The 16,624-nt window shown below is 49.5% G+C and overlaps 1 pseudogene; it reads left to right on the top strand.

Moving 5' to 3' along the window:
• The first annotated feature begins 11,678 nt into the window (after positions 1–11,678).
• LOC138397185 (immunoglobulin heavy variable 1-46-like) lies at positions 11,679–16,254 on the top strand (annotated as a pseudogene).
• The last annotated feature ends 370 nt before the right edge of the window (positions 16,255–16,624 follow it).

Here is a 16,624-nt window from a genome sequence, read left to right as displayed (position 1 = left end):
ACACAGAATTTTACATATTCTCACTATAACGAAATAACAAATATTTGCAGTGATGGACATGCTAATTATGCTGATTTGATCATTCCACAATGTACACAAGTATTGACATCCTATTGCGTCTCTTCAATATATATAATTATTGTTAATCAAAAATAAATGAAATTTTACACAAGTGCCCAAAAATATACGACTGGAGTAATAAAATGTGGCATCTGTATACCATGGAGTTCTACTCAGCCACAAAATGCAATGGTGATCTAGCACCTCTTGTATTATCCTGGATAGAGCTGGAGCCCATTCTACTAAGTGAGGTATCACAAGAATGGAAAAACAAGCACCACACGTGCTTCCCATCAAATCTGTGCTGACTGATCAACAGTGCAGTGTTCACATGGTAGTAATACTCAATGGGTGCCCGACAGGTGGAGATGTGGGCGGTGAACTTACAACTAATGCATGTTGAGCCCACTGTGTGGGGGGAGGGCACTCCTATAGTCCTGCCTCGGGGGGTGGGGGGGCAAAGGCATTATATGTAACCAAAAAATTTGTACCCCATAATATTGTGAAATGAAAAAGAAACGATAAAAATGATAAATATTTTGGATGAGGAATATTCTAATTTTCTTAATTTGATGAATATGCAAGGTATACATATATCAAAACACATGTTAAATATATGCATTGTTTTTCAATGAAAATAAAATAAAATGTTTAAATGTAATGGTACAAAAAAAAACCACCCAGGTATATTTCCTTTTATGCAAATTGTATAATTTTCTTTATTTTTTATTTAATTTTTCACGTATCTTTTTTTATTTCATAAAAATCTTTAGGCTACATAAATTTCCTTCCTCCCACCCGAGACAGAGCTTCAAGCCTGTCCATCCTCCAGATCCCAAAGGCAATCACAACAACAACAAAAATAAGTAAATGGGACCTGATCAAATTAAAGAGCTTCTGCACAGCAAGAACACTATCAGGAGAGCGAACAGACAGCCTACAGAATGGGAGGAAAGATTCGCATGCCACACATTTTATATTCTTTAAGCCTTTTCTTCCGTGTCTATATGCAGATCATATGCAAACTGGTCCTTGCTGTGAAAATGTACAGACCTTTCTAGAAGCTCCATGTGATCTCTCATGGCTTCTGGGCACCTTCAATGTTCAGTGACAGAAAGGATGCTGTGAATATTTCAGTTATTTTTCTTTTCTTTTTTTTTTTTTTTTTTATATTTCAGGATACTATGATGGTAGAAATGTTTTGGCTACATTTTATGTCTTTGCCTCACCCAAGCGAGGATTAGAGTCATGGCCTTGCCATATACAACGCTCACCTTGTCCATGAGTTGTGAGTTTACCCCCTTCACCCCCTAATTGCTGGAAAATATTACTACCATGTGAGCACCATAGTGTTGATCACTTAGTACCAATTTCATGGCGAGTACATGTGGAGGCTGTTCCTCTGATCTTGTGATACCTCCCTGTGGATAATGGGCTCAAGCTGAATCTAGGAAAATAGAAGAGGTGCTAGGTTTCTTATAATTGAGTAATATTCCCCTGTATACTTATACCAAATTTGAACGATGCCCTCATGAATTGACGGACACTTGGGTTGTTTCCACATCCTTGCAATACTGAATTCCGCTGCCATAAACATTCGGGTGCAGATGTCTTTATTATAGAATGTCTTTTGCTCTTTTGGGTAGATGCCTAATAGTGCTATTGGTGGATCTAATGGTATTTCCATTTTTAGCTCTTTGAGGTATCTGCAAATTCTTTTCCACAGAGGTTGCATCCATTTGCAGTCCCACCAGTGGTATAAAAGTTCTGCAAGTCCTGGTCTCTCTGCAGATTTCAGGTTTGTTCTTAGTCGTATAACTTCCATTACCTGAAATATTAAATAAAATGTGCTAATGTATGGCTCATGCAGGTGTGTTGATGTGAATGATGATGATGTTGCTGTTACTGTTGTTGATGTAAAAAGAAGAAGAGCTGTTTTCTCAGCTGCCTCCTTCTCCCAGGTGAAGAGAAGCTTTATCCATAATAGCAAGGAATTGGAAAGAATGCCAACATTAACGAGTAGCTTAAAAACCAAGTGTTTTTTGCAAATGATGCATCAGGACACTACATCATTGACAGCAATGACTGTGTCATGCTCATTGCAGCGTGGCCGCGTCCACAGTGTGTGCTGTGAGTAAAATAGGCAAAAAGCACCTGCTACGTGATTCCACTGTTACAAATTCTAGAGAGTGAAAACTGAAGTAACATAAACTATGTTAGCAGGTGCCTGGCTAAAGGGAGGGAGAGGGAAGGAGAAAGAAGGAGGAATTTTAGAAGGAGAAGTGTCAACATTGAGGGAAATCAATTTCCTCCATATCGCAGACCGGGGACGGTGTGTCAGCATCTTTCACTTGTTCACTTCAGCTGTGTTAAGGCCACTGCATATCAACTATGCCTCATTAAAGTTAATATGAACAATTAATAGATGATTTGGTCGAGAAGGAGCAATGGACAAATAGATAATAAGGGAAATTTTAGGTTCAGTTATCTGCATTAATCCTGTGTGCCAGGCTTTCTATATGTTTTTCAGGAAAAAAAAAGCAGAGAGGCAAGAAACTGGCTTTATCTTGTTATGATAGAATTGGGGTTCTAGAATCCACCCTAGGCATGTCCAGGTTTGGCCGGCAGTAGGTTCCAAGGACGGGATCATGGCCCAGACACCAACATTCCCAGATATGTGTTTCTGGACATATCACACAACTTCCGTATGTGTCTAGGCTTACTTTTACATCAGTGAAATACATGGAAACTTCACACTTACAGCACATGGTTTCTATGTTTCTGGAACTTAAATAAATGAACACGAGCTATCAATCACAGTACAGTCACCCAGTTTTGTTCTGGTCTTGCCCTCCCTCAGGTGTTCCACCCAAGGCTTGCTATATAGCAGGGGACATGCAAATAGGGCCCTCCCTCTGCTGATGAAAACCAGCCCAGCCCTCACCCTGCAGCTCTGGGACAGGAGCCCCAGCCCCGGCATTCCCAGGTGTCCCCATTCAGTGATCAGGACTGAACACAGACACTCACCATGGAGTCTGGGCTGTGCTGGGTTTTCCTTGTGGCTCTGTTACAAGGTAATTCAGGGAGAACTGGAGATATTGGTGTGGGAGTGGATGTGAATGAGAGAAACAGGGGTGTGTGTGGCAGTTTCTGACCAGGCTGTGTCTGTGTTTGCAGGTGTCCAGTGTGAGGTGCAGCTGGTGGAGTCTGGGGGAGGCTTGGTCCAGCCTGGGGGGTCCCTGAGACTCTCCTGTGCAGCCTCCGGATTCACCTTCACTGACTACTACATGTGCTGGGTCCGCCAGGCTCCAGGGAAGGGGCTGGAGTGGGTCTCAACCATTAATGATAATGGTGGTAGCACATACTACGCATACGCCGTGAAGGGCCGATTCACCATCTCCAGAGACAACAGCAAGAACACGGTGTCTCTGCAAATGAACAGTCTGAGAGCCGAGGACACGGCCCTGTACTACTGTACCAGTGACACAGTGAGGGGACATCAGTGTGAGCCCAGACACAAACCTCCTGCGGGGGCAGCGCGGGGCCACCAGGGGGCGCCCAAGACACAGGAGCAGAGTCAGCCCAGGGCAGGTGCAGGTGGAGGGTAAGGGCTGGTTTCCTCTCAGGGTTGTGTCTTCCTCTCCAGAAAACGGTTTCCTCTGGGGAACTTCTCTGAATTCACGGTTCTGTGTTTCCCTCTGCACTCTCTGAGTTAGATATGTTTGTGGTAAGGAGAGAAAATATTGTCACCTGCACAAAAGGCAGAGAGTGTGTTCCAGTCACTTTCTCCTGTCCCCAAATTGACATTAATTATCAACACTTCTGAAGAAATCCAAAAATACATAAAATATTCTGTCTTGGACAACACAATGCAGCACAGCACACAGAGCTGAACGTTCCTCTAGCCGGCAAGCAGCATAAAGTGCCTATTGGACGTCAGGGGCAGATGGAGTCAGCATCCTAAGCAAGAGAAGGAAGACCTAGCTCCTCGGTCGCATGTCATGAGTGGAAGGTTGTCACTCTCCAAGATCATCAGCTTATCCTGAAGGTCGTGGTTCCACTGTGGCCTTCAAAATACCAGAAGCTTCACAGGTTTTATAAAAATCCTCACTTTGGCGTCCTCCACTGCAGTGGCCAGCAAGTGCTCGGAGCTCTGAATTGATGCTGTTAACTTTCTTGGCATTATATTTCTATAAACATGTTATTAATATATGTTCTAAATTGTAAAATATGGATATATCTTCATACATATAATCAGTAATAATTATGGTTATCAGTACATTGTTGTATGCCATAAAATTAACCAACTTTGTCAACTGTCTCTCTGCCCGTGGCTATTCTAAGAGTTTTGTCATCCATAGACAATCCGTGGCCCTGATGGGCAAATTTCATTTACCTTCCCCACCATGAGCCCGCACTGGGACCCAAATGAGGAACGCGGTAAGGAGGCTCTCGATCGGTATCACAGACTCTGCTACGAGGCATACGGACAGCGGCTAAAAGGCCGACTAATCTGTCCAAGGTAAGCGAGACCACAGGGGCCTAACGAGCCCCCAGCGGTGTTCCTGGAATGCCTTTTTGAAGCTTACCGCCTGTATACTTCCATAGACCCAGAGGCACCAGAAAATGACGTACCATTAATATTGCCTTTGCCACTCACTCGGCCCCAGAGAGTAGGAGAAAGCTGCAGAGATTAGAAGGATTTAAAGAAAAATTGCTGTCTGAGTTAATAAAAATTGCTCAGAAGATTTATTTATTTATTTTTTATTTTTATTTTTTTTTGAGACAGAGTCTCACTCTGTTGCCCAGGCTAGAGTGAGTGCCGTGGCGTCAGCCTAGCTCACAGCAACCTCAAACTCCTGTGCTCAAGCGATCCTCCTGTCTCAGCCTCCCGAGTAGCTGGGACTACAGGCATGCGCCACCATGCCCGGCTAATTTTTTCTATATATATTTTTAGCTGTCCATATAATTTCTTTCTATTTTTAGTAGAGGTGGGGTCTTGCTCTTGCTCAGGCTGGTCTCGAACTCCTGAGCTCAAAGGATCCGCCCACCTCGGCCTCCCAGAGTGCTAGGATTACAGGCGTGAGCCACCGTGCCCAGCCTGCTCAGAAGATTTATAACAACAGAAAACATCCTGGGACTGTGCAGTCTAAAAGGATGGTCAAAATTCCTGTATCCGCTATAGTGAAACAAGAAAGATATAAAACTGAAAAAGGCAAGAGGCCCAAAAGACCAGAGGGGGATGCTAGGAGGAGGAAGACCAGCCTAAGCCATGACCAGTGTGCCTACTGCAAAAAGCATGGGCACTGGAAAAACGAATGTCGTCACTGAAAGCAGGAGGTGGCTAAGCCTGTGCCGGTCCTCATGGAGGACACAGACTGACGGGGCCGGGGCTCCATTCTGATAAGCCCCCAGGAGCCCAAGGTAACTCTGAATGTGGGGGGCAAACCTATAGAGTTTCTGATAAACACCAGTTCCACCAAGGATCAAGCCCCTTATAAAAGGGCTACTGAGGACCTGCTAACAGAATTAACTCAGTTGGGCTACCGTGTTTTGGCTAAAAAGGCTCAGCTTTATAGCCAGACAGCAACCTACCTAGGATACCAACTAAAGAAAGGCAAACAAACCGTCCCCACCTGTAGAATTAAAGCTGTCCTGAAGATCCCACAGCCCCAAACTAAGAGACAATTATGAGAGTTCCTGGGGGCAGTGGGGTACTGCAGACTCTGGGTCCCCGAGTTTGCTAAGATAATAAACCCTGGTATGCCGGCATAGGGGGAAAGAGAGATGCTCTGGTCTGGACTGAAAAGGAGGCTAAAGCCTTCAAGAGCCTCAAACCGGCGCTTGTGAGTGCCGCTGCGCTGGCCTTGCCCGGTCTGACCGAGCCTTTCCAGTTATATGTTGCTGAAACCGAGGGATGGCTAAAGGGGTCCTAACTCAAAAACTAGGGCCCTGGAACAGACCGGGTGCACACCTGTCTAAAAGGCTGGAGCCTGTAGCATCTGGCTGGCCACGCTGCTTGCGGGCCATTGCCACGACCGCCATCTTGACAAAAGAAACCTCCAAGCTCATTTTGGGGCAAGACTCATATATAATTATGCCCCACACTCAGTGGAGGTTCTACTAAAAAGCCCCCACGAGAGGTGGCTTTCAAACTCCCGCATAACCCAAGATCAGGTGCTGTTGCTACACCCCCCAGAATCCGGTTCCTAAAGACAGCCTCCCTCAGCCCTGCCACCCTGCTTCCGGAAGATGAGCCGTCGGAGCCACTCCATGACTGTCTCAAAACGCTCGAGTCTGTCACCAACCTGAGAGCTGGCCTCACTGACCGCCCGTGGCCGGACCCCGATGAAGAATTATACACAGATGGGAGAGCTACGTCTCAGAAGGAGCCAGGTGTGCAGGGGCGGCTGTCGTGACTGCAGGCCGGGTTACCCGGGCACAGGCTCTTGGACAGAGAATCTCGGCCGAGAAAGCTGAACTCATAGCCCTGACCCAGCCCCCAGGACGGGGCAGAGCCTTTGCAACGGCACAGGTACGTGGGACACTTCACCAAAAGTGCGGACTGACTCCCCGGTGGCGAGAGACAATGCTTTCAGCGACGTGGCAGCAAGAAAAGTCACACAAAAACCAGTGGGGACTCTCCTAACTCTCCCTGTTCTGCCAGAACGGCTCCTGCCAAACTCCCCAAACTGCACCAAAGAGAAAGTTAAATTAAGAAAAGCCCTGAAGACTAAAACTGATTGAGCAGGTTGGAAAATCCTCCCGGACAACAGGGTCTTAGTCCCTAAACACCTAGGACGAGACCTAATCAAGGAAATACATCAGAACGCCACCTTGGCAGCACCAAGTTAACTGAACTTCTCCAGAGGGACTACTGCACTCCCTGGCTACCTCAGATGGCCCAGCAGGTGACAACGAGATGTCTCACCTGCGCACAAGTCAATTCAGATAAAAGGACTAATTCCCACCCCCCCTTTGGGACCAGGTTAAGGTGACAACCCCGGGGGAACAGTGAAAAGTGGACTTTACAAAAGTGAAACTAGACAAATACAGATATCACTACCTGCTTATATTTATTCTTTCTCTAGATGGGTGAAAACTATTCCTATGAAGTCAGAGACAACACAGGTAGTTTCAAAAAAGTTAGTGACTGAAATTGTTCCCCGATTTGGCCTCCCACTTGCACTGGGGTCCAACCATGGCTCGGCGTTCATTGCCCAAACGACTCAATTATTAAATTGCACTGTGCTTATAGACCTCAGAGTTCAGGACGGATAAAAAGGATAAATAAAACTTTAAAAAACATTAAACAAATTAAAGCTGGAGCCTGGCGCAGACTGAGTAAGCCTCCTCCCCTTTGCCCTCCTAAAAACCAGATACACTCCGTATGTCAAAAGCACAACCCTATGTAAAATCATGTTCAGCCGACTAACCCCACTCCCGAGAAAGCTCTATTTCAGGTACAGGCTGGAGACCTCGTCTGGATAAGAAAACTTCTGCCTGCGAGGTTAGAGGCCGGGTGGACTGGACCCCTGCCAGTGACCCTCACAACAACAACAGCCGTGAGGGTTGCCGGAAAGCGCCACTGGATCCATCACATGTGGATCAAAAGGCGACCCCAGATCAACTCCCTGAGAAATGGATGCCCGGCCCACCGAGGACCCACTAAAGATAAGACTTTCCAGAGTCTCCTCTGGTTCCTCCCAGTTATCTGTTTTAATCCAGCAGATGACACCCCCCCCCATCAGCCTATAAACTACACTTAGGTGCTTACAAAGACAATAAATGACACTGTCATAATTAGACAGACCCGGAGAGCCTCAGCAAAGGCTGGGCTAGAGCCTGTCCAAGCTCCCGCCCCTCTGCTGCCTCTGAAGACATGTCTCTGAGTGGCCTCCTCCCCCTCTTCCTGGGCTGGGAGACAAGACTGCCCTTTAAACTCAAAATTCCACTCTGTACTTAAAAGATAAATCCTTAGACATAAGCTAAACACCTTATTTACTTAAAACATTTATATGAAGGACAGGGTGATACAGATAGCCAAAAAAATGTAAAAATAGATGGTTTGCAAGATAATTTTTGACACTATGTATTGATGTATATTACAGTACTATAAACATCAAAAAAGAGGGGGATAAGTTTAAAGGCACTTGTCATCTCTAGCATTCCTAATCCCCGTGGACGACAACACTTTTGTCAACCATAACAAAACCAGTTATTCCCATTCTGCTGACAGTGCTCCTTGGCCCCTGGCTCATAAACAGCCTCATTTCTTATGTTAAACAAAGAGTTCAAGCTGTCAAACATATGGTCCTCCAAACCCACTATCAACGTGTCTCTGATGTTAATACCAAAGAATCAATGATTTGATTCCTCCTCAAAACCAGTGGGGAATGTTACAGTCTGAGTTTCGCACCGAAAAGTCACTACTCTGCCATTCTGCTTCTGTAAACCTGCTTGCTCCTGCTTACTGAAGACAGTACACTCAACACAGAAATCTCTAAGTGACTATAACACCCATGTTCTGCGTAAAATGATTCCAGCCCCACGTTTTGCATGAAGCGATTACAACACTCATGTTTTGCATGAACAAAATATGGCCCAGATCCTGTCACACCAAAGATAAGAAAATGACGTAATGCTCACTCTAGGCTTTTTGTACACGTGCTTGCTCAACCTTAATAATTTTCCACCCACAGACTTACAATATAAAAACTTTCCATTTCAAAGGCTGGCTGCTGCTCTCTGTGCTGCCTTTGGCTGTGCAGAGAGTAGTCGCTGTCCACTAATAAAGACTTGTGATTTGGCTCAATTCGGTCTTTAGGTGGTCATTTCTCAAGTCTCAGACCATAACAAGTATATCTGAGCAGGAGAACGTAGGGAGCCCAGACACAGGGGGACAAAACCGAGGTCACTAGAGGAACTTGGACCCTCTGGCAGCTACATGCTCAGCACCCCTCTCTCATCAACCTCAGACTCATTTCTTTCTCATCCTTTGTGGTATTTGCAAAGTTTCTCTTCCCCCCATGGAAATATTCAGCATTTCCTTGGGAATCCCTTGGGCTCATCCAGGATACAGAACCAGGGAGACCCAGGTCTCTCCTGCAGCGCCCTGGGCTTGGGCAAGTGCAGGGGTGACTAGGAAGTGCCTCGGCCCCTGTGTCAGATGCAGGGCCTGCGGGCCAGGAGGAGGTCAGAAAGGGGAGATGAACAGCGGGCTGGGCACACCAGGATGGTCAATGCCACCTTCCTTGCTGGTGAGGAGGGAGCCCCGGGGAAGCCTGGCCTCCCTCACAGGGCAGGAGCCACACTCACCCGGCTGCTGCCCACCCAGGAGCTGACCCGGCTCAGCAGCACCACCTGAGCTGGCCGACAGCTCCTGCTCTGAATTATCAGGGCCTCACTTCCCTCAGTTGTGGGTTCCCAGGGGGCCCCCAGCCCCGGCTCACACCCCTGCTGGTCTCCACAGTGTCCTGGGCAGCAATGAACTGGGGACACCCAGCACCCCTGCACCTTCATGACCTCTGTGGTTGGCACCAGGGAGTCCCTAGGCACAGCCTGTGTTTGGGGCCAGACACAGCCCCCTCCTCTGGGCAGGAGGCACCAGGAAGTCACATTGCAAAGGGCCCTGCTACGGGATGTGGGATCCAGGACCTTGGTACAATCACCCGTGTCCTCCCCAGGCCACGTGCATCCCCTGCTCACCCCAGCGGAGACACTGGGTCCATGTTCAGCGTCAACTGCAGCCAGGACCAGGAAGCAGACGTGTCTCCTCCACTGTGGTTTTCAAGTGCGGCTCTTCTGTTCCTGGACTTGAGAAGTAAAAAGCAAAAGACAGTCACCCCGTGGATCCCCCCTGCCCAGATGGGACAGGGACATGGCCCACAATAGATGCCCCATGGGGGAAGCAGCAGGTGGTGGCCCATCCCAGGCCCTGGTCCTCAGGGACTCGGACCTTCCCAGCTCTCCCTCCTGAGTCCCCTCTTCCAAGATCAGTTCTTGCTTCTCCACCTGGGGAGATGCCCCATCCAGGTCCCCAGGGCCCTGCCCTCCGGCTCCTGGCTGTGCCCCTGAGAGGGGGCCTGCTGGGCTGCAGGGCCAGGGTGGCCCTCCCCACAGTCCAGGCAGCTCGGTGTTGGCTGCACTGACTGCACATGGCTCTGCTGGGTGTGGCCCTCCAGGGGCAACCCTGGCCCCACTCAGGGGCATCTGCAGGGTCCCTCTAGCCGGGAGAACAGGCAAACCCACAGCGTGGGCAGGTCCTTTCTCCCGTTGTGAGGTGTTTGCTGTTGTCTGTCTGACAAGGGCACATACCCAGGCCCAGGGTCAGTGTGTGGGCTCGGCCCATGTGCCACATGCAGGGAAGAAGGGAAGTACCACTCCGGCTGCTGTGAACACGGGCCACAGTGTGTGTGACTGTGAGTGTGTGTGTGTGTGTGTGTGTGTGTGAGTCTGTGTGACTGTGTGTGTGTGTGTGAGAGTGTGTGTGAGTGTGAATGTGTGAGTGTGTGTGTGTGTGACTGTGTGTGTGTGTGTGAGTGTGTGTGTGTGTGCGTTTGTGCCCTGCAGGATCAGTAGTTGTGTGGCCGGCTCTGAGCCAGGCCCATGAGCTGTGGGTTAAAGTGACATTTAACCAGAAGAACTTCAAGGAGATAGGAGGCTCCTGCCAAGCCCCGAGGGTTTCTGCACCACTGTGGGTGTGGCCGGGCCAGGGCCTGTGGAGCTCCAGGGAAGGGGCTCCCCGAGGCTCTCACAGAATCCTTGCTTGGGGCCTCCCTGCAGAGCTCCCTGGGTTTAGAAAGGTCAGTTCACCGTTTCCAGTCAAAAGCACATGCTGTCAGTGAAGGAGCATGTGACCCGGGGCACAGCCAGGTCACCCTGGGCTGGGACAGTGGGAGGAAGATGCTCTGGGAGCCCAGAGGGAACCTCCGCTGCCGGAGGGGCTGGGCTGCAGGGGGCGCTCAGGAGCACCCAGCACAGGCTGCTGCCAGCAGCAGGTGCACAGGAGGCTGGGAGGGGTTCCTCCTGGGGACTGGCTCTTCCTTTTTTAAAAAACCTAAAATAGGAATTTTATATGACGTATTATTCCTCCTCAGCTGTGTTTAAGTAACACAATATTTTAATGAAAGCCACATTTACAAAGCGTCTCTAGCCCTCCTGCATGTGCTAAGAGTAAGCAGCTGGGGGCAAGGGAACATTTTTATATACAAATGGGCAGAAAATTTCAGGGAACTCACGGATCCAAAGGACAAGACCTTTGGGTATAAAATGGCACAGATGGTCCCAGGGCTCTCTGTGCATTTCCCACGTGGGTTCACAGCGAAGAACGTGTATTTGGCGGCTTGTCCCTCAGTGGGAGGACCTCTGTGCACATGGAGTCAAGGGGGTTGCAGGGACACCTGTCCTCGGTATCGCCCTGTTGTGTGGCCCCCGCATCATCTCTGTTCTCTTTCTCACACTGGGGCAGGTCTAGGGCTATGAATCGTCCTGCCTCATGAATATGCAAATGGCCTGAGGTCTGCTGGGGTACATACAGCTATGCCTGCGCCCCGAGAGCGTCACCCCACCACCACGTCCCTGCTGTGGAGAAGCCCCTGGCAGCTCAGCTCCTCACCATGGACTGGACCTGGAGGATCCTCTTCCTGGTGGCCGCAGCGACAGGTGAGGGGCTCCCCAGTCCCAGGGTGAGGAGGGGCTCAGACCCAGCCAGGGGGACTCACCCAGTCCTGTCTCCTCTGCACAGGCGCCCGCTCCCAGGTCCAGCTGGTGCAGTCCGGGGCTTAGGTGAAGCCACCTGGGGCCTCCGTGAAGGTGTCCTGCAAGGCTTCCGGATACACCTTCACCAGCTACTACATGCACTGGGTGCGACAGACCCCTGGACAAGGGCTGGAGTGGATGGGACGGATCAACCCTAGCAATGGAGCAACAAACTACGCACAGAAGTTCCAGGGCAGAGTCACCATGACCAGGGACACGTCTAGCAGCACAGGCTTCATGGAGCTGAGCAGTCTGCGACCCGAGGACACGGCCGTGTATTACTGTGCGAGAGACACAGTGTGACAACCCACATCCTGAGGGGTCAGAAACCCTGAGGGAGACGCAGCTGTGCTGGGGATGAGAAAGTGATGAGGGACATTAGGTTGAAATGTTTCCCAATATGGGTTAGTTAGTTGAGGAAAAGGAATATGTGACACGTGTATGCATTCTAATTACATTGCAAAGATTTCATCCACTTGTCATCGTATCAACAGAGCTTAGAGAACTACGGAAGACTCAAACTAATAAAGCTGGTACAAGCATTTCCATCAAGTTATTAACGTGAACAAGAGTTTTCACATCAGTTGGGTAAATAAATTGGAGTAAGAATTCTTTTTTTTTTTTTTTTTGGCAGAGTCTCACTTTGTTGCCCAGGCTAGAATGAGTGCCGTGGTGTCAGCCTAGCTCACAGAAACCTCAAACTCCTGGGCTTAAGCGATCCTTCCGCCTCAGCCTCCCGAGTGGCTGGGACTACAGGCATGCGCCACCATGCCCGGCTAATTTTTTCTATATATATTTTAGTTGGCCACATAATTTCTTTCTATTTTTAGTAGAGACGGGGTCTCGCTCTTGCTCAGGCTGATCTCGAACTCCTGACCTTGACCGATCCACCCGCCTCGGCCTCCCAGAGTGCTAGGATTACAGGCGTGAGCCACCGCGCCCGGCCTGGAGTAAGAATTCTTAATCACAAGGTACATGCCTTTTAATATATAAGAAATGGCCAAAATGTCTTTCTTATTTCTTTTAAATGAAATTTATTTTACGGTGGTTTTAAGTTCACAGTACCATCGAGAGAAGGTCCAGAGAGTTCCTGTTCACTCCCGGCCTGCGCATGCGAGAACTTCCTCGGTGTGGACACACTGTGACAGGTTCATGAATAGGTTGCAATGGACGAACCTACCTTTAGACGTCATCATTACCCAAAATCCACAGCTTGAGTTTGGTGTCGCCGTTGGTGCCGTCCCTTCTGTGGGTTCTGGCCAATTGATACAGACATGCATCTATTACTCTGGTGCCATAACTTGCCGACTCATTTGTGGAATTCCAAGGAAGGCAAACGATGGTGCCTGGGAAAAGAGGCCGCTCTAGGGAGGGTGGAAGCGGACAGTGGGTCAGGAACCGAGCCTGCCCTCGGGAAGGCCCGCAGTGGGTCCCGCGAGCTGTGCTGGCCTTTGCCCTCCTCAGAGGTGAAGGCGCCTCTCGTGTCCTCTGCGGAGCAGGGAGAACCCCCGAGGCATCCCCGCCTGCCTGTGTTGCTGTCCCCTCAGGGGTGGCCCTCGTGACTGCCTGTCCCATCCTAGCGCCCGCTGAGGAGGGCAGGGCACGGACTCTCTCCCCCAACACAGTGGCATCAGGGCATTGGTGGCAGGAGGGTATTGCGATTAGGAATTAGGAGACAGTGAGGGACAACAATTCAGTTGGCTGTTGTCAGGTGTCGAGAACATTCAGGTGTAGGTTTGAGACCTTCCTTTGCTTTTGGCTTTAAGTAGTTTAGGGAAGTTGGGTAGTGGATCCCTTTCATCTATTAGAGTGTGTTGGAACTTCAATAACTTTTGTGCAAACCTTTATATCACGTCTATGGAAATTTTAGCCTGCTCAATATAAAATAAGATATACAGGTATTTTCTGGGTTTATCATCCAATATCATAGAATAGTCAACGGTACAAACCAAATAGATACGTTTGATTAAGATTACAGAAGTATCTGCTGTGCATGGGACATTATAATCACTTTGGTAAAGTCTCTTTAACTTGAAAGTGTCTTATTTAAAAGTAGCAAAGAACGTTATTCGGCTGAGGCTCATGTATTACAAGGAATAGCTGAGAGTTTGGGAAAATCTGTGTCACTCTTGACACCCGATACCTTGGAGCTCGGGTGAGCAGAGTTTCGCCGACAGAGCAGCAAGGCGTCCCCTGGGTACTGACAGGTGTTGGCCTTGTCGCCGTCCAAGCACCCTGAATACTTCCGGTTAGGGAGCGGATCGGGCACTTCTTCTCTTCAGAGCCTTCTCGCTGATCGCACACGAAGGGACCTACTGCTGTCAATGTTCTTGGTCACTGCTGTGCCATCTTTTGTTCCGCTGTCTCTTCTGCTCGTGGCATCTGTGGCTGCTTCCAGGACAGGCCCTGGAGAGGGGGCCGCCCGGCTATGCAGTCTGCAGGCCACGGGCTCCGCATCGTGCATCATTTTTCTCTGACAGCATTTCAGCATGTCCTGTGGGTGTTTTAGAACAGGCAGAGGGGCGACTTCACATTCTATTTCTGTTGTCAATATAGGTCTGAAATTTCCCATTTAACGTCACTGGTGAAATGCAATAAAATCGGGAAAGTTGTTACATCAGAAACTTCATAAACTCCTGAGTTGTGTCAGGAGTTGATTCCTGCCCCGTCCCCCGATCTTCTGCAGTCTGCGTGGTGGCCACTTCTCGTCCGGTCTTGTGTTCCTCTTCAGCCGCAGACCCTGCCTGAACACACTGTGTTCCGAATCCCTGGGAATTGACTCCACCATTCCAAGAAAATGCCCATAACTTGACTCACATCATATTCTTCCAGTGTTTTCTGCCACTTGTTTCCATGTGGGCAGATTCTCCGAGCCCTGTTCTGGTCAGAGCTGCACAGTTGAGGTCCTGCCCTTTCGGGGACACAGCATCCAGCTTCTCCAAGTGACGTCCTCCCTGGTGCCCTCTGAGGGATGGAATCCCTTCGCAGGGCTGGGCCTGGCCACAGACCTCAGGGAAGGCCTGTGGCGTGTCCAGGACATGCTCAGTGTGGAAGAAGAAAAAGGCCTGGGGAAACTCCTGGAGACATTGTGGGGAGGGACCCGGCTGTGTCCGGATCTACATAAGAGAAGGAGGGTTCAGGTATAGGCTGGAAGTAGACACCATTCAGCCCAGCTGGCCTTTCCCACGCAACATCCTCTGCAGTCACCTCCTTTTGGATGGAGGGAAGGGCAGGTCAGGCTCTCACATAACAGCGGTAACGTAACAATCTCTCAGGGGAGATGGGAACCGCAGTACATGGGAGGTTCAGGGAGAGAAAGCAGGAAGGACCCAAACGAGCCAGATCTCAGTCCCCTCCCTGCGTGAGTACGAGGCTTCCCCGTGGGAAGATTTCTCCTCAGTCTCCAGGACAGAATAGATCTGCTAATGGGCTGTGTAAGGTCATGACGCACTCCTAGGCCACTGAGTACCAACTATGCCTCATTAAAGTTAATATGAACAATTAATAGATGATTTGGTAGAGAAGGAGCAATGGACAAATAGATAATAAGGGAGATTTTAGGTTCAGTTATCTGCATTAAGCCTGTGTGCCAGGCTTTCTATATATTTTTCAAAAAAAAAAAAAAAAAAGGCAGAGAGGCAAGAAACTGGTTTTATCTTGTTATTATAAAATCGGGGCTCTAGAATCCACCCTAGGCATGTCCAGGTTTGGCCTGCAGTGTGTTCCAAGGACGGGATCATGGCCCAGACACTGACATTCCCAGATATGTGTCTCTGGAAATATCACACAACTTCCTTATGTGCCTAATCTTACTTTTACATCTGTAAAATACATGGAAACTTCACACCTACAAACATTGTTTCCATGTGTCTGTAAATTAAATAAGTGAACACGGGCTATGAATCACTGTACAGTCACCCAGTTTTTTTCTGGTCTTGCCCTCCCTCAGCTGTCCCACCTCAGGGCTTGCTATATAGCAGGGGACATGCAAATAGGGCCCTCCCTCTGCTGATGAAAACCAGCCCAGCCCTCACCCTGCAGCTCTGGGACAGGAGCCCCAGCCCCGGCATTCCCAGGTGTCCCCATTTGGAGATCAGGACTGAACACAGACACTCACCATGGAGTCTGGACTGTGCTGGGTTTTCCTTGTGGCTCTGTTACAAGGTAATTCATGGAGAACTAGAGATATTGGGTGTGGGAGGGGATGTGAGTGAGAGAAACAGGGGTGTGTGTGGCAGTTTCTGACCAGGCTGTGTCTGTGTTTGCAGGTGTCCAGTGTGAGGTGCAGCTCGTGGAGTCTGGGGGAGGCTTGGTCCAGCCTGGGGGGTCCCTGAGACTCTCCTGTGCAGCCTCCGGATTCACCTTCACTGACTACTACATGAGCTGGGTCCGCCAGGCTCCAGGGAAGGGGCTGGAGTGGGTCTCAAGCATTAGTTACGATGGTGGTAGCACATACTACGCAGACGCCGTGAAGGGCCGATTCACCATCTCCAGAGACAACAGCAAGAACACGCTGTCTCTGCAAATGAACAGTCTGAGAGCCGAGGACACGGCCCTGTACTACTGTGCAAGAGACACAGTGAGGGGACATCAGTGTGAGCCCAGACACAAACCTCCTGCAGGGTGCGCGGGGCCACCAGGGGGCGCGTGGGACACAAGGAGCAGAGTCAGCCCAAGGCAGGTGCAGGTGCAGGGTAAGGGCTGGTTTCCTCTCAGGGTCGTGGCTTCCTCTCCAGAAATCGGTTTCTTCTGGGGAACTTCTCTGAATTCACGATTCTTTGTTTCCCTCTGCAGTCTCTGAGTT

This window comes from Eulemur rufifrons, chromosome 2 (assembly GCF_041146395.1).
Source record: "Eulemur rufifrons isolate Redbay chromosome 2, OSU_ERuf_1, whole genome shotgun sequence".
In the NCBI taxonomy this organism is placed as follows: Eukaryota; Metazoa; Chordata; class Mammalia; order Primates; family Lemuridae; genus Eulemur; species Eulemur rufifrons.
This window is presented reverse-complemented; position numbering and strand designations above follow the sequence as displayed.